The sequence below is a fragment of the Amphibalanus amphitrite genome, unplaced genomic scaffold (genome assembly GCF_019059575.1).
Source record: "Amphibalanus amphitrite isolate SeventyFive unplaced genomic scaffold, NRLGWU_Aamphi_draft 000011F_arrow, whole genome shotgun sequence".
Taxonomy (NCBI): domain Eukaryota; kingdom Metazoa; phylum Arthropoda; class Thecostraca; order Balanomorpha; family Balanidae; genus Amphibalanus; species Amphibalanus amphitrite.
The window spans coordinates 1,848,732-1,864,505 of NW_024881507.1; the positions used below are offsets into that span (position 1 = coordinate 1,848,732).

Below are 15,774 nucleotides of genomic sequence, written 5' to 3' on the forward strand. Positions count from 1 at the left end.
GAGGGCTGCTGATGATGCGGACATGGTGACCCGTTCCGGTCCGTGCTGGAAGAGGGGCACTGTTCTGGGGATCGAACCGCTCAAACACAGCTCAGCCGAACTGCTGAAATATTTACGAAAGCATGACGAGCGAGACATTCCTCGTCCTTTCGCACCGGCCGGGACATGCCTGTAATATATAGGTTAAGGTCCTGAACAGACTTCTCTCCCTCGGAAGGGCGGGATTTTGTGTCACTATCCTACGGCTCCAGCACTCCCCGGAACAGAAGCCTCTCTGATGACGTCACACAAGAGATAATGCAGAGAGTGATGGGTTGTCGTTGGCCGTATGATGACAGGAATATTGTGACACGAGACGAGACCGGATGACGTGAGAAAGGTGTGGTATTAGATCATCTTCTTAGACGTGTGAGGTCACGGTGACCTAAATGTGAAAATTTACTTAGGTAAGGTTTATTTTACTTAGATATTTTAGAACCTAGATTTAGACTCTATACTTATTTATTAAGACAAACAAAGTCCAGTAGACATGCCTACCTGGGAGATGAAGCTATTTAATTCCCGTTGAAGTGAATACCAGCCTGAGGGCACAAACTGTCTGTGACATTGCAAAATGTGGAAACATTGCACACACTATTGTTACTCACAACTGCAATCGTCCTAGGCTTAGGGGAGCCTGTAAGCACCGAGCGGTTGCTCAGATTGTCGTGGTGAAGTTGAATCGAGTGTCAGCAACGGCAATGCCACATAATCTGCAGCGATCGATTGCATCCATCTCGTTGCTGCATTGAGCGACAAGCCTTCATTGGCAGTCATCATCGATACATTAAAGGAAATAGTTCACTTTCACGAAATTATTTTTTTTTGCAACGATTTATTATTTTTTATGTTCAAAATAATCAGGAAAGAAAATAAAACCTTTTTATAACAAAAGATTTTTTTCTATATTTTGATATAGGAAGAACTTTTCAGTTTCTGTAAGGCACAGCGATCCAGTATGAAAAGAGCATGGGTCCCGAAAATTCTTCAGAAACAGAGAAATTATCGCAGCCACCGGCATTTGCATAGATATAAAAGACTAGATGGGACATTGGCAGTGTTTTAGTGCGTGCGACTGGCAGCCATGTTTGTGAGGGCGGGAATCTGCGGCGCTGTGTAAACACTACGGGAGGAGGGGGGTATTTGAGACTGATTTTGTGGTATTTTTCGACCGAAAAGTGCTAATCTTTTTTGCTCACGGCATTCTTTGGAATGTGTAGATTGTGGAACAAGTGCTGAAATATGCTTATCTATTGTAATTTGGCTACGTGAGCCTTAGACATGTTGCACTGTTGACGCTGATGAAGAATAGGCGGCACCAAAGGTAGATTTGCTTGGCATGCCTGTTTTAGATTTAATTCAGTTCCCATGTTTTTTTTGTGCACACCACAATGCTTTAATTATTCTTGCATGGATAGAGCATCAGTCATATGATTTTTCACAAAGAAAGCTTACCTAGATAGGTACCAGAACATTGGCAGCAGCGGAAAGCAGACTCATTACCTACACTTGCTTTGCCTGCTCACTTTCTACTGTTGCCTTCAATGGACAATATTTATGAAGTAAGAAGGTTTTATGATTATAGGTTTTAAATAAGTACTTTACTTAATGTCATCAGTTAGTATTAAATAGTAGTTCAGTGCCAAACGAAAAATCCATGCACTATGCCAGATGCCTCGGGGGCTCTTATCCTCTCTGGGTTCAGAGTGCAGTGGCATACCATGCTCACCCTCAACCAGAGCTGATAGATAGTGAAAATGCCAGACGTGATATCTGCACCAGTGAACCGTGTCGCACATTTGATCCCAATAATGAACGGCACAGGGGTGACGTAAAAATGTGCGTTAGTTGGAGCACCTAAACTCAGATTGTCATTACCTAATTAGTTTTCACATTGTAAAGCTTAAACTACACTTCATGCTCTTTTGGCTCACCTGTTAGCAGTATCAGTAAATAGGGTATTAGTAAATCTGGCATTACCATCATTGCTAAGTGCTAACAAGTAAATATGAAGTCCAAGGAAGATAAAAATCATAATCTTACTTGACCTAACCTTACCTACTAACCTAACTAACCTACAACCTACAAACCTCAACCTACATACAACCTCCATACCTACAACCTACCCACCTACAACCTACCAACCTTATATGTGCCAACGGTGGCACCAGATTTATGGATACCCTTATTTGTTAGGTAGGTACTTCACTCCACTTCTCATTTTATTTGAAGCTCATTTAAATTCTTGTATTTAAGTCTGTGTAAACTATTATTTTAAAAACCTGATGCTTTTCCATGACTGTAATCTCACTGTTTGCTATGTGTATTTTGTAGTGTGTACTGTGTGCAAATTCATTATCCTACACTTGTATGCTACAGGCCTTGTTTTGATCTGACTAACTGTTAATATGTTTCAGCTTTAAAGACTAGTATCTTTTGAAATTGAAATTTGCCTCTCAGTCTCTCAAGAATCAAGATGCCAAATAGATGTGCAGGATTTGATTGCTGACAAACCAGGGATGAGGCTCAAGAGTCAAGAGATCACCCTGCATTGGCAAGTAAAAGCTACTGACTCTTGATTTTTTATATTGTTACAGGTTATCTGTCACCGAGAGCGATTGCTGTAGTTCAATTTCTTGCATCAAAATTGGCAGAATATGACTTCCCTGATCACTCTGACGTCATTTACGGCCGACCTATGGTAGCTACACAATTTTTATTTCTATAAAGTGTTTCAGATTGATGCAGCCGAAGGTACTGCAAGTTTCGTATTGACACGTCTAGTGGTTTAGAAATATTGCAACAAATATATATTTTAATTTTTTCAATATATAAATGTAAATATTTTATTGCAGAAAACAGGAGAGGGGCTCTGTACAGCCCCACCCTCCAGTCATGCGTGGGTAAAGGCCCATCAGTCACTAAAACCAGAATAAGTGCAAAAAATTATTACCAAATGCCCGGAGACTGCTTTACCATTGCCAACATGTGTGTGTGTGTGGGTGTGTGCGTGTGTGTGTGTGCGTGTGCGTGTGTGTCAACAATGTGTTAACAACAAATACAACACAATTGTGCCTGGCGTATGTTAACACTAAACACTATTAGCCATATTTTATTGATACTAATCGAACCTTCCAGGTGGCTGGAACAACCCCAGTGCCGCACAGTTCTGCGGGATATTCCGGCACCTGCTCCACCGCTGCGGCGTCCGGCCCGGCAGCACAGGGAAAGTGGCAGCCCTCGACCCGACCAGCATCCTGGCAGTCGGTCACACGACCAGCGGACGGGGAGCCAGCCTTACTACCTCGGCCTCCACCACCTCAGACAACGGTGCCACGGCACTCCACATCATCACGGAGCACGACTTCCAGCCTGGGCTGTCGTCTGGTGGGCAACATCGTCACCTACATCGCAGGGTTCGTGGTGAAGAAGGCGCTCGACTCTGTCAGCTGTTGCACCTGTCAGGAGGCCCTGGTGAGCGACATCCAGCCGGACGACATGACACAGCTTTACCACCTCTTCATCATCTCTGCCAGATGAGCTAAGGTGGGGACGGGTTACATGCCTGGGATCTGACTGAGACCCGCTCATACCCTGCCGAAGTGTTGGTGATTTCAGCGGTCAGCTGTCTCTAGCCGGTGTCAGTGAGTGGCGGCCAGCTGCCGCTGGAGTGGGTATCTACCGTCGATAGCTGCTGTGTGGCGGATAGCGTGGATTTGGATGGACACTTCATATTAATGAACAGATCAATGTCTGGCCGATAAAAAACGTATTTTGTCGATGATTGCTTAGTGACTGAGTGGGTCCACTGGCGACCAATGCAGTGGGCGCTGGGTTAACGCCTCGCCTCTTGTGACCGCCGATTCGTTGCCGGCCGTCTCTGCTCCGTGGCTGGCTGATCCGGCACAAACTGGTGTTCGTGGCTGAAGGCGCGGCTACAGTTACACTAGCTCGCCACGTGCCTGTGCGACTATCGTCGGTGCTGTCTGCAAGGGCGATGTCGGTGCCTGTAGGGGGCGCGGATTGATTCAAAGTGAGGAATGGGTCATCGGAGCTCGGGTCAGGTCATGTTCGGCTAAAATAAGCGGATTTTGCGATTTGCCGCATCCGGGTGAATTTCCTTGCCTTCTAGTGCATGTTTATGCATTTTACATGCGTTTTTTTTTAGTGTTGATGTCTAGATAACGTGCATTTGCCTCGAGGTCAAGGCTGCGCTTCATATGGGCAGTTTTCGGAGCATCTTGCTCATTTTATTCGTAATCCTTAATTATGTTTGCGGATTTGTGCCCGCAAATCATTTTTTTAAAGTAAGATTGACACGGGATTCGAGATCGGCGCCCATAAATACACTTCACATGACCCGCCATGTGTCAAGGCCATCCGAGGTCATCTAAGGTCGCTGACCTTGTATGACCTTATGTGACCCGGTTCGCTAGATTTCGAGATGAGGTTGATTGGGAATGATGTAACCCATTTCGCCGACAGTTCACGCGTTTTGGTCGATTTTATAGCGAAAGATCTCAAACTCCAGTGACTTTACTGGTTCGATTTCCAGTGTTTGACCTGACCTCTGAGTTCACCCGTTGACCTAGTACCCTGAAATTTGGTATCACTGGTTTACTCACATCGCGGACAGCATACCTATTTTTTCCGTTCTTGCTCCGTCGAGGGGCGAACGGCTGGAGTTCACTCCGTTCACCCTGGCTTCCCCTACTCGTAAGACGCTGACAAACTACGAACGGGTGAGGGCTAAAATTGCACTTATTGTCGATCATTGTCCATTGCATACTGCATACATAGATATAAAGTATGGTAACCATAATGGGAAACGAATTTAATCTTAAATTAGCATGCCAATTGCATCTACCTTCGGTGCCGCATATCCTTTATCAGCGTCTTCAGGGCTATATGTCTAGGGCTGATGTAATTACATTACTATAAATACACATGTTTCTGCCCTTGTTTCACAATCTACTCATTCCAAAGAATGCCATAGGTAAAAAAGATTAACACTTTTCGGTCGAAAAATACCACAAAATCCGTCCCAAACACCCCCCTCCTCCCATAGTGTTTACACACTGCCGCAGATTCTCGCCCTCACCAACATGGCGGCCGCTGCTACGTATTCGCGAGTCGCTCCCGACATGGGGGTGCCCTATCTAGTCTTTATATCTATGGGCATTTGGGCGATCTGCTCGATCTGATAATGTTCCCCTGAATGTCCTAATTGATCAGTACGAGAATTTCTCTAGAGTTCTCGTAGATAATTTCTCTAGTTTCTGAAGAATTTTCGGGACCCATGCTCTTTTCATACTGGATGGAAATATATGCAAGGCACACATCCTCAACGCAAGACACCTTTTTCGGGACGAGAAATAGAATATCTTTGCCTAGGGTGATCGTTGGGCTGTAAAAGCTCCTGATTTATGCTCGTCTCAGCCCAAGCTACGGAACTGCTATTCCAGTTCAAAACCCATGTTAAAAAGTGAACTATTTCCTTTAAAGGGATTATCAGGGTTTAAAAATTGAAAGGAATCGGAATGTATTGCCTATCAGTTAAGTCTCCAGACTCTGCCGATTTCAACGATATGCATAAAATGCCTATTGATGCTATACTTTGCAAGTTATAGCCGTTTGAAAAACGACAAAAATGTACTTACTCCCGCAAAACAAGTACTTGAGCGGTCAGATTGGCCCATCACTATAATGTAAACAAAGAGCGGCCTTGCGAAATTTTGCGGGATTGAGGATTTCTACAAGATTTCGGTGATAGGCATTGGTTGTCGATATACGATGGATTTTTGGTGAAGAACTCGACTGAAATTGAAACAAATTGAAGATTTGCTTGTCTAAGGCAGCAAGATTTATAAACATCGCCAAATTTATCATATGCAATTGGAGCTTGTTTCAGTTTTTTTATAGCAAGGTCATGATACAATTTTCTTTCAATGGTAGATTCGTCATGGTACAGTACAATTTAAATGGTAATTTCGAGTAATTTATGTCATTGAATTGAAACTGCAAGTACATCCCACAAAAGAGCTTATCCTCTTCAATTTTCAGTCTTGATCTGACTGATAAGTGATTTGTCAAGAGTGCGAAAAGTGAGGTGACAAGAGAGCTACAGGTTTTTCAAGATTTAAGTGTTCTTGAATAGCAGGTTGTACAACATTGTGCTGTGACATAACCACTGGGCCTTGTGCCCCCTGTGACAGAGCCCCTGCATCAGCTGGTCTGACACGGCTGGGCTCGCAAGTCGCAAAGAACGTCTTGGTGCTCTTAATTATGATTGATGATTGTGATGTGAAAGGAGGGTACCTACATGGCAAAATACATTTGTATGTAATTTCTTGCCACAGTACCCACCTGCATGTACATTTTTGTTGTCTTTGTGTGAAAAATGAATATATTTTAAGGAAAATTAACGCATTTCTGTTTGAAGCATGCAGAAATTCAGGTGTGATGCTGTCCCGGCAACTCATGTGGAACAGAACAGGCTGCAGAGTGCCAGATCGTGCTTGAACAGAGAGAATCATCAGCTATCTACATATGCGCATGCTTTGAAGTTCCCTGCCTTTTCCCACATTCTACTTGCTAGTTGTGAAAAGGATCGGACAAGGCGAGGTACTCATGCTCATGGTGCCACCATGTGCAATTACTGACTGGTGAATTCGGTGGCTAAAATCCTTAACGCTCTATGGATAATTATTCTGCTCTTATGTTCAGTATGTTGATATCAGAAACTCACCAAGGTAACCTGCCCTGTGGCATTTCTTAGTTCAAAAATGTAAGCATTACACTCATCAGTCATGTAACTTGTATTTACATCCATGAACAAACAATGTGCAAAGGGGCTACCCAACAAGCATTACTGTCTACAGCGTAGCGCGTACCGCCTCCGCAAGGGGCGCGCCCCTCTACAATGGGCATGCGCGAACCCCTTCTCTGCAATGGGCGCGCCGGCGAACGTACGCGAGCGATCACGGGTCGCCACCACCAGCTGGCGACTGACGGCGCAAGGCCATAAAACTACGACGGCGGGCCCGGCAGCAGCGCGCGGTGTGGGGGGGGGGGGGGGGCGTTGGACACGGGATGGACGCACAGTCGCGCACCACGACCGACGGCGACATCACCTGCTGCGTCTGACTCGGCGAGCGCAGCTGGGAGCCGGCTGGAACAGACAGAGCGGAGTCAGCCGGCGGAGAGACCCGGGGGACGGGAGAGAGACACGGGCCAACAAACTGGGAGAGATTCGAACGCCCGCACGACAGCAAGGAGCAAACATGCCCGTTATATTCACGTGTCGATTGTCATGACGTCAGTCTTGAGCACAAGCTGACTTCATCCCTACATCCCGTTTTACTTACAATCATAATTGAGGTCCTGGATCGGTACATCGGCTCAGTCACCTGTTGACGGCGGCGCACAGCGTGACCTACCCGCCCTACAGCCGGCCCCAGCAGGGTGAGTAGTGAGTACCAATACCCGCCCCCATGCCAATGCCAAAATCACTAGCACTGAGAGTTTTATGGAAAAGCCCTCCTCAGTGGCCGGTATGAGCTGGCCGTGCGGCGGCCGCGACTGACCTGCGGCCGCTGAAGGTCTGGTGAGTCGGACGGGCACCTCCGGCACTGTCGGCAGGGCGGCCGATTTGAGCGCAGCGCTGTCCAGTCGGACTGACGGCAGCACAGAGACCAGCTGTCCGTGCAGGCAGTACCGGTGGCCCGAGTCGCTGCTGCTGCGGACCCGGCCCGGTACCGGCGCCGGGTGGTGGCCGGCCGCGGCCGGGAGCGGGTCCGCCGTCCGCTCCGCGTCCCCGGCCGCCCCGCCGCCGCTCTCTGGACCGGCCGGAACGGTGACGGTGACCGCGCTGATCTGAAGGCGCACCTCCAGACGCTCCAGGGCCGGCAGCCAGGCCAAAGTCGGAGCGGCGGGCGGCGCCGGCGGAGTGGGGGAGACGGCCGCCGCAGCGGAGGTGTTGGGTGACACTGCGGGTAGGTTCCTCTCCGTGGTGTGGCTCCGTGCCGATCGCGAGGTACCCGAGTGTCCTTGCGGCCGGGGCACATCCATGGCGGCGGCGGCGGCGGCTCGGGCGGCTGGGGTAGTGGCGGCGGCGCCGGGCCACTCAGCTGCTGGCCAGCTGAGTGGCCAGGGACAGCCAGAGCAGCAGTGCCGGCTGCCAGCAGAGCAGGGCCGGCTCGGAGACGACCACCAGCAGCGGGCAGCTGTCCGCGGCGGCGGCAGCTGTCGGCAGCTGCAGCAGCGCCCGTACCGCCCGCTCGCCGCCGCCGCCGGGAGCCGGCGCGTCGGCCGCCTGGGGCGCGGCCAGCACGGGCCGGCCGTCCAGCTGACAGCGCACCGGGCGGCGCCGGCCCAGCACCAGCCGGTCTGACACAGCCGCACGTCCAGGTCGCACAGGTCCGTCTCTAGTGGCAGGTCCAGCTGCGAGCCGGCCGGCTCAGCGCCGGCGGTCCCCCGTTCGTCGGCGCAGTGCAGCCAGTCGGCGTGGCACACCTGCTCTGTGAGCGGGTGCTGGGAGCCGGCCCACAGGGCCGGCGCCAGCAGCGCCTTCCAGTAGACCGAGGCTGAGGAGAGCGAGGCGACCTGGTGCTCCTGGGCGGGCTGGCCGTCGGCCGCGGTCGAGACCAGCACCGCCTGGTCAGCCGTCACCTGCGATAGGGCGCACGGGGAAAAGGGATACAGTCAGGAGCCGCGGCTGTAGTTATTCATTTCCAATCGACAATAGGGCATTGGGGCAGTGTTCCCGCCACTTCTAATGAGTAGTAATGTCGAGCCTACCACAGTGTACTTCACAACTAGAAAACGCACTCAACAATAATCACACAACAAAGGCACACTCTCAGGGCCATTCTAACAAAACACCCGCGGTTATAATTAGCATTACTCGGTATAATGACTGACCGTGCATCGTGTGTGGACGTGGCAGTTGTAGAGCAGCGCAGCGGTCGGCCGGCGCCGCTCAAGCTGGGAGACACACCGGCACAGCCGGGACGGGTACATGGGCTGCTGCTCGTTCCACTGGATCGTCTGACAGCGCAGCTGGAGACGCACCTCACCGGCCTGAGGACGGGGGAAGACTGGGTGATACAACCGGGACAGACAAATAACACAGCTGCTGTAGACGTATATACCTCCCCGGCCTGGTGACCGCGGGCGGGTAATACGACCTCATAGAACAGCGATCAGCCGGATCATCGGAGCAAAAAAAAAGCACGCATCGAGCCCATCTCCTTGCAAGTCTGCGATCATATCTCAACGCCCAACTGCAGCAGCTCTTCAAACAATGCAGCTGATGCTGTCCTTTCGAACATCCCCGCTATGCATGGACCCACGCCGCCCAGCTCCCCGTTGGCGGCCACCACTGTCAGCCGCCGCCCCTTCCTCCGCTGCGCGGAGACCCACCTTTTCCAAGTCTCCATGGCCAGCCAACACGGTGACTCGCGGCTCCAGCACCGTCAGCTACAGGTCGCGAGCCGGGGTGTTGGCCTCCAGCGCCACCGCCTCTCCGTGCGGCACTGGGCCCGGGCGGGCCTCTCCGTCCGCTGCGGGAGAGGGCAGAGGGTAGAGGAGAAGGTCAGGGCGGGCCTCCCCGCCTGCAGCAGAACAGGGGGAAGGAGCGGTCAGGTGGGTCTCCCCGTCCGCTGCAGGAGAGGGCAGAGGGGCGTTAGTGGTAGTGGGCAGATGAAACGGAATGTTTATTTCAAAGATATACACTTTTTCACTAGTACGGCAACTATACTTCTCAGAGGTGAAAATCGCTGCTGGGACGCACTGCCGAAAAAGAAGGAACTTGCAAGTCACAAGCAGCGATGGGGACGACTCATGAAGAACAGTGCATCATGTTAAACAACTTCAAGCTAACTCTGAGCGCTACTCAGTACTCAGTTCACTACTCACCCTGCTGGGCCGGCTGTAGGGCGGGTAGGTCACGCTGTGCGCCGCCGTCATCAGGTGACTGAGCCGGCGTACCGATCCAGGACCAGGAGCCCAAGCAGGCCCTTGTCCAGTTTCTGCAGCAGCAGCGTGTGCCGTCACCGGCAGAGCTGTCGCTGCCAGACGACTGCCGTCAGCGCCCGCCGCACGCGCTATAAACACTGCGCCGCGGCGAGCGAGCACGGCGCGCTGCATCAGCTGGTAACTGCTGAGCGCCGCCAACCCCAGCACAGCAGCTGGCGGAGCGCCGCGCTACACGACGACCTGTCGGGGCGCGCGGGCGGGTCAGAGGGTGGGGGAGGGGGGGCCAACAGGGTCAATCACATCACCTCTCTCTGCAATGGGCGCGCGCGTGCGCACCGGCGATGGGCGCGCGCCGGCCGCCGCTGCCGATGGACGCGCGCCCGCCGCCGGTGCCCGATGGGCACACGCTGGCCGCCGGTGCCCATGTGCGCGCGCCCGCCGCCGGTGCCGATGGGATGGGCACGCACCGGCCGCCGGTGCCGATGGGCGCGCGCCCGCCGCCGGTGCCGATGGGATGGGCGCACGCTCGCCGCCGGTGCCGATGGTGTTATAACGTGAGCTCTTTATTCACAACCAAAGCCGCATTGCGTTAAACTTCCTAGAGCGCCAAACACCGATCGCTACTACCACAACCGCGCTCCGCGCGGGCCGGCGGCCGACTGCTCTCGAACCCCGCGTCTGCGCGCCGGCGCCGCCAATGGCGTCGCCAGGCCCCCGGGCAGGGGGGAGCAACTGGCGTCGCCAGGCCCCGGGGCAGGGGGGGAGCAGCTCGCGACACCACACCCTGCCGCCCTTAAAACGGAACACATTCACTTTAACCTGCCGCCCTTAAAACGGAACACATTTTAAACCGGAACGTGGAAACAAACACATTACGCGTCGGAACGTGGAAACAAACACATTACGCGTCGGAACGTGGAAACAAACACATTACGCGTCGGAACGTGGAAACAAACACATTACGCGTCGGAACGTGGAAACAAACACATTTTAAACCTCGGCGATCAGTCGCCTCGGGCACCTCCGGCGCCGAGCGGAACGGCGTTGCGAGGGGCCCTCAGTGTCCCCGCCGCCCCTGCCGCCGCCGTCACCGCCACCGCCGGTGTGACTGTAGCCGCTGAGGTCACCGGTATCACCGCCGCCGCCGAGGTCACCGGCACTACCGCCGCTGCTGACGGCATCACCGCCGCCGCTGAGGTCACCGGCACTACCGCCGCCGCCGGGGTCACCAGCACGGCCGTAGCCACCGGGGTCACCGGCATCCCCGCCGCCGCCGAGATCACCGGCACGGCCGAGGCCGACTGCTCCCCGGTCACAGGCCTGACCGGCGACGCCGGCGCGGCTGCCGTCACCGAGGCCATTGGCGCGATCGTCTCCGACAGGGCGCCCGGCGCTGCCGCCGGCGCCACCAGCCCGGTCACCGCCGGTCGTCGCTCTGACGTCACCGCCGGTCGTCGCTCTGACGTCACCGCCGGTCGTCGCTCTGACGTCACCGCCGGTCGTCGCTCTGACGTCACCGCCGGTCGTCGCTCTGACGTCACCACTGGTCGCCGCTCGGACACTACCGCCGGTGGCCGCTCTGACGTCACCGCCGGCGCTGTTCCCTGGGTCCGCCGCCGCCGCCAACAGCTGGTCAACGTGGCGCGACCAGATCACGTGTCCCACGTCCACTTCATACGACACGGGACCGGGGCGGGCGACCACCGTGCCGCGGACCCACTTCTGACGACCGTCATACGAGCGGGCCCACACTGTAGCTCCCACGGCGAATTCCCTGCTCCGTCCGCCGGCCGTCTCACGCTGCCGGTCCCGAGCCGCCTGCAGAGCTGTCTCGGCGCTCGGAACCATGAGGTTCATACGAGTGCGGAGGTTCCGCCCGAACAGCATCTCAGCGGGAGTCCGTGCGGTCGCGGCGTGGGGCGTCACTCTGTACGCCATCAGAACTCGGGCGAGCGCCAGTTCCATGCCTCCGCTGTCGTCTGCTGCCAGAGTCGCCTTCAGTGAGTTTTTTAGCGAGCCGACCGCTCGCTCCGCCATCCCATTAGACGATGGGTGATGGGGCGCCACTCTGACATGTCGGATCCCGTTAGAGCTGGCGAACTGGGCGAATTCCTGGCTCGTGAACTGTGGGCCATTGTCCGTTACCAGCACCAGTGGTAGTCCGAGACGAGCAAAAACCGTCCTCATCACCGCTACGGTCCGCTCGGACGTGGTCGTCTTCATTGGGATCATTTCAGCCCACTTGGAGAAACTATCCACCATCACCAGGAACCAGGTGCCCTTCAGAGGTCCGGCAAAATCGGCATGCACCCGCTGCCACGGGCCGTCCGTCGGCTCCCACGGGTGCCGTGTCGCCTGCGGCGGCTCAGCTCGCTTTGAGACGCACGCCTGACACCCGCGAGCCAGCGCCTCCAGCTCAGCATCGAGTCCCGGCCACCACACAAAGCGCCTCGCCAGCTGCTTCATGCGAGTGCAGCCGAAGTGACCCTCATGCAGCTCCCGCTTGACGGTGTCGCGCAGGTTGCTCGGGATGACGACTCGGCCGCCCCAGAGCAGACAGTCGGCCTCAGTCGTCAGCTCCTCTCGGCGATTCTTGAAGGGAGCCAGGTCCGGGTCCACCACCGCCGGCCAGCCCGATCGCACCGCCGCCAGAGCGCGGGCGAGCGCCGGGTCTCGGCGCGTGGCCACTGCTATCTGCTGCGCGGTCAGACACGGCCCCTGCTCGGCGATGAACATTACGCCGCCTCCGCCGTACGCCGCCTCCTCTTCTGCCGACAGCCGGTTCTCCGCCTCGTCCGGCACCGACAGACGGGACATCGTGTCCGCCAGCCTCATGTCCTCCGTCCGGCGCAGCTCGATCTTGTACTGATACGCCGCGAGCTGCAGCGCATACCTTTGCATGCGAGCCGCCGCCAGAGATGGCAGCTCACGGTCCGGGTTTAGGATCCTGGAGAGCGTCCTGTTGTCGACCACCAGGGTGAACGGCCGACCAAACAGGAACTGGTGGAACCGCCGCACTCCGAACGAGACGGCTGCGGCTTCCCTCTCCACTTGGGCGTACTTCCTCTCCGTCGGAGTGAGCGTTCGGGAGGCGTACTGTACCGGCCTCTCGAGCCCCTCGGGCGTCACTTGCATCAGAGCCGCTCCGACTCCTGTCGCACTGGCGTCCGTGACGAGCCGCAGCGGCAGCACGGGGTCGTACCGCATCAGGACCGGCGCCGTGGACAGCATGTCCTTCACACGGCGCACTGCCGCGGCGCACTCCGCCGTCCATGCCCATTTGACGCCCGTCTTCAGTAGCGCGTAGAGCGGCGCTAGCACGGTAGACAGGTTGGGCAGCAGCCGCTGATAATAGCTGACTGACCCGATCAGAGATCGCAGCTCCTGCACGTTCCGAGGGTCAGGTGCTGCTGTGACGGCCGCCGTCTTCTCTTGCACCGGGCGCAGACCCGCCTCAGACAGTCGCCAACCGAGATACACCACTTCTCGGACTCCGAACTGGCACTTCTCTTTCTTGAGGCGGACGCCGTTGTCCTTCAGCCGCTCCAGCACCCGGTCCAGCCTGTCCATCAGCTCACGGTCACTGTCGGCGCCGATCAGCACGTCGTCCAGGTAACAGACGACTCCTGGAAGACCATCCAGCACCTGGTCCATGATCGCCTGGAACTGCGCTCCACAGGTGCTGATCCCGTACGGGAGACGGTTCATCCGCATCGCACCACTGTGTGTGGTCACGGTGGTCATCTCTCGGCTCTCTTCGTCCAGCTCACACTGGAGATAGGCGTTCCTGCAGTCCAGCTTGCAGAACTTTTTCCCTCGTATGCTGGCGAATAGCTCCTCCGGCGTGCGCATCGGATACTTCAGAGGCTGCAGCTGCGGGTTCACCGTGATCCGATAGTCCGCGCACAGCCGCACGCCGTCCTTCTTGGGGATGGGTACGAGCGGCGTACCCCATCCGGAGAAGTGTCCAGGAGGCACCTTCTCGGCGATCCCTTGATCCAGCCACTTGTCGAGCTCCCGCTCGATATCTTGCTGTAGCGCAAACGGCACCGGTCTGGCGCGTCGATAGACCGGTTTGGCGCCTTCCTTCAGTCTGAGCGCCACCTTCACCGGGATTCTGCCCAGTTCTTCTTTGAACACCTCACGGTGTTTGTCCATCACCTCCTTCAGCGTCGGCTGAGTCGCCACCGGGCACACGTTCAGCGTCTCCAGACCCGACGCCGTCCTCAGCGCCTTGATCCACTCTCGTCCCATGAGAGGTCGGTGAGAGCCCATGTCGGACACGACGAGTCGCAGCCGTGTCGCTCGGCCGTCCGTCTCCACGTTGACGTCGGCCTCGCCTCGCAGACGGATTTGCTGGCCGGTGAATGACGTGAGGTGCAGCTCACTCGGCCGCAGCGTCAGACCGGGGATGTGAGTCTCCGCGCTGATTATAGTCACCGGTGAGCCAGTGTCGATCAGCATGGTGAACTCCTGGCCGTTCACCCTGACCGTCGCCCACTCAGCTGCGGCTGGCTGCACGGCGCTGACTTGCCAGTCAGCCTGGTCGCCGTCCTGAACCAGCTTCACGCCAGTTCGCTGTTTGCCGCAGTCACGCTGCAGATGCCCACGCTCTCCGCACCGATAGCAGCGCGGCGCGCCGGCCCGCCATGGCCGCGCGCCGGCCTGCCGCGGCTGCCCGCTGTCCTGCCGTGGCTGCCCGCTGTCCTGCCGCGGCTGCGCACCGTCCTGCCGGGGCCGCGCGCCGGCCTGCCGCGACTGCGCGCTGGGACAGTGGCGCCGCCAGTGGCCCCGGCCGCCACAGCGGAAGCACGTGCCTGGCCCCGGGGGCTCGGTCGGCCTGACCCTCTCCGTCCGCTGCGGGCGTCGCACCAGGTGAACTGCCTCCCCGTCCGTCTCGGCCGGCGCCGGCGCCCCTGACAGCCGCGTCGTCAGATCCATCACGTCCCTGTGCGCCCGTGCCGTCCGCCGGACGTCCTCCAGAGAGAGGTCGTCACCCTTTAGCGCCGCCTCCCGGACCAGCTTCCTCTGTAGCTCACCTCGGCTGCCCAGGACGCATCGGTCTCTCAACTCACGGTCCACCTGCGCCGGCTCGTAGCCGCAGCGCAGGATTTGCGTCCGTAGTCTGCCCAGGAACTCCTCCAGACTCTCTTCCTGCTCCATTTTCATCCCTTGAAACTTTCCTCTTTCCGCCACCACATTATTCTTCGGCACCAGATACCGTGTTAGCTTCCTTTTCAGGCGAGCAAACTCGTCTTCTCCCTGTCTCTCGGCGTCCTCCTCAGGCAGTGAATCGCTGACATCGGCGAGGTCCGGGCCCACCAGGTGCAACAGGACTGCACACCGTCTCGCAGGCCCTTGAATGTCAACAGCGATCATATACCGCTCCAATGCCCGGAGCCACTTTTCAAAGTCCGTGCCTGGACGGTACGGCACCGCAGACACTATCTGCATCCCCGTTGGATCCATCGTGCCGCCGCCCTCTCACCAGCACGTCGTTTCTCCGGTCGGCTCGCCGCCGCTCCACCGTCGGCCCGCAGCCGCTCCACCGTCGGCCCGCGGCCGCTCCACCGTCGGCCCGCAGCCGCTCCACCGGCGGCCCGCAGCCGCTCCACCGGTCGGCCCGCAGCCGGGCGTCACCGCTCACACCGGCCGGTCACCGCTCACACCGGCCGGTCACCGCACACGCCGGTCGGTCACCGCACACGCCGGTCGGCCACCGCTCACGCCGACCGGTCACCGCTCACCGCGCCGCCC

General features: G+C 56.6%; 1 protein-coding gene and 1 long non-coding RNA gene across 5 annotated transcripts in view; both read left to right on the forward strand.

Moving 5' to 3' along the window:
* Positions 1 to 15,774, forward strand: part of LOC122382408 — a 90,536-nt gene that overhangs the window by 56,382 nt on the left and 18,380 nt on the right. The gene's annotated exons all lie outside the window — the stretch shown is intronic.
* LOC122382466 lies at positions 1,136 to 3,864 on the forward strand. 2 transcript variants are annotated; one of them, XR_006256687.1, is made up of 4 exons: positions 1,144 to 1,155; positions 1,313 to 1,363; positions 2,457 to 2,597; positions 3,178 to 3,864. It is a non-coding gene; the product is annotated as an uncharacterized LOC122382466 (long non-coding RNA). The 2 variants fall into 2 exon arrangements; XR_006256690.1 differs by lacking the exon at positions 1,313 to 1,363 and having other exon boundaries at positions 1,136 to 1,155; positions 3,178 to 3,852.